Source organism: Berghia stephanieae, chromosome 3 (assembly GCF_034508935.2).
Source record: "Berghia stephanieae isolate SIO BIC M18660-M18661 chromosome 3, UCSD_Bste_1.3, whole genome shotgun sequence".
Taxonomy (NCBI): Eukaryota; Metazoa; Mollusca; class Gastropoda; order Nudibranchia; family Aeolidiidae; genus Berghia; species Berghia stephanieae.
Window position 1 is genome coordinate 102,261,264 of NC_088362.1, and position 2,500 is coordinate 102,263,763.

Sequence of the window (2,500 nt, forward strand, 5' to 3'; positions counted from 1 at the left end):
CATTTAGTGATTTTCTGATATAATTTTGGAATTAACGAGCAACAAAGCCAAAGCTATTACAATATAAAACAACAGCACGTAGCTAAATGCGGCTGCCATTGTCTTTATCACCAAACGTTGACTCCACAACTTCTGTTTTAGACTCTCTATTTATCACAGTTTTTGCGATCATGCAAGGAAAGTTCCTCATTGTCTTCTGCCTTTTGTCTGTGCTAGGTTTGGTTTCTGTGCATGCCGACGATGATGATAGCGTTGATGTGGAGGTAAAGAAAAAATTAAATAAAATTAACTTAACCTAGAGCATTCGTCATCAAGATCGTTCGACTTCGTATTTTTAATGGGTTTTTGTTTGTTTTGTATTTTTGTTGTTTTTTTGTGTTTTTTTGGGGGGGGGTTGTTTTTTTTGTTTTTGTTTTTTGGTTTTTTTTTATTGTTTTTGTTGTTGTTTTTTTTTGTTTTTGATTTTTTTTTTGACTTCTCTGCGACAAGCGTCAACCACTAGCTATTTGAATGTGGAATAAATTGCCACCAGAAACTTTTGAACCAACTATTGAAGAAAAATTACTTTCACTGCATTTTATTTATATTGCTTGCAATTGTTTTTAACGTGAGAATTTATATAGAGCAATATCCACTACAAGTGCTCAAAGCGCTTTACAAATGAAGCCAGAGGAAGAAGACCATGCAGGGGTTTCTGGGACTAGTAAATGAATTCATTTAAAATGAAGTCCTACATTCAGGGTATTTTGACGATTTCATCATGTTCAACACACTTCACAGTGCTTCATTTATCCCCTCAGCAAATTGTATGAAAGACACATCCTTATCAAGATTGTTATTATTATCAGTATTGATATTGATGAGACAAAAAAAGGATACACTTTCGTCTCATTAAATCAAATTTCTCACAGAATTCAAGCAGATTGAATCCACGATAGAAGTAGAAGCAAACAATAGTATAATATTATTGTGCAAATTCATGAATTTATGTCAAATATTAATATTAGATCTATGTCATTTTTCTGGCTTCCCTTATTTATTAAATCCCTATTCAACTTTGTGATTTTTGCTTTGTGATTTCAATCAATGCCTCAAATCACCTTATATATTTGAATTCTATACCCCAAAAAATCTAAACGTGTGAGAGTCTTTTAAATAAATATAAGCTGGCTAATATAAAAACTAATTTGATGTTGTAGAGTTAAATTCTTATACCCTTGCGTTTAGAAGTTCGGAGAGCTAAAAATGTGTTTTTGTTTAACGAGACAGGACATTGAAAAAACGTGATTGGCCAGTGAAGTTAGCTGACTGGGACAAACGCACTGCGGAGTCCAGATCGATTCCCGATGATATTGAGGTATGTCAAAAACTTTTACCTCTTAGGTAAAACTGGAATGAACATTGTAAACATGATATTATACGTATCTGTCTATATTAGACGTTGGTGACGAAGGCTCATGGGGAGATTGTGGGCACAGAGGAAATACACACCAGAAAGAGACAAGCGCTGTATCCTTGGCCGCTGCGTTGGAATGATACAACACGTTAATCACAAGCAAGATGAAGTAGGGATGCTTGATGTTGACTATTAACTCTCTCCTTACCAGCTATTTTCAGAATTTTACCCGAAACTTCATACTCACCAAACACACAAAATAGATTTTTCAAACTGAAGAGTATATTCTATATTTTGTTCAGAAAAATGAGCTCTGCAACACAGTGTTGAGTTTTTATAGCTATAACTATAAAATGAAATCAGAATAAGAAAATTGTTGGCTGCATCGTAACGAATGCGACGATTTTCCTATGGGTGGAAAGGAGAGAGTTAAAAAGGCCTACATGGCGTTCCAGCACCGTAACTGAAATTACAGAAACGCCCAAGACTCTTTTGACCAGAAATCGGTGTCCAGATTTTTCGACCTTGACAAATAGCTGAGATTTATTTAACTAAAGGCTGTTGAGGCCGGAAATCCGTTACCCTGGTTGATGTTTTGACGTTTGTAGAATTTACACGTTGGATTATTCCCTCGCATATTTTCCAAACTTCTTGTAGAAGAAACAAATGGAGCAGTGGAGAGTAGAGAAGGGATCATCCATGACAGCATATATATGGACGATGAGTGAATGCATCGAGAGAAGATCACCAACGTGTCACCCTTCATTGCTTAAGTCATTGGGATATTTTATTCGGCGAATTGGTTAGAGGCTCAACGATTTATTCGGGGAGGAAGGGGGGAAAACGTTTTGTGCCCATAATGGAAACTGGAAACACAGCTCATGGTGTCCACTTAGAGCTAGCTAGCATGTAGTCCTGAAGGTCTTATAGCTTTTTACCCCATGACCGGTTAGGCAATATCGCTACTTACAGACATGTAATTTTTTTGCAATTCTGATGACGTAATTGTCTTGGGCTTAGTGTTGTACTGGAAATACTATCAGACAAATGTCATATATATATATATATATATATATATATATATATATGTATATGTATTTTATG

At 35.4% G+C, this 2,500-nt stretch overlaps 1 long non-coding RNA gene across 1 annotated transcript in view; it reads left to right on the plus strand.

Moving 5' to 3' along the window:
* The window catches only part of LOC144969017 (uncharacterized), an 18,331-nt gene that overhangs the window by 2,424 nt on the left and 13,407 nt on the right, over nucleotides 1-2,500 (plus strand). The window contains exon 1 of the long non-coding RNA XR_013644713.1: nucleotides 1-1,357. This exon is cut by the window's left edge and continues 2,424 nt beyond it. This is a non-coding gene — a long non-coding RNA (uncharacterized LOC144969017). The remainder of the gene's footprint in view (nucleotides 1,358-2,500) is intronic.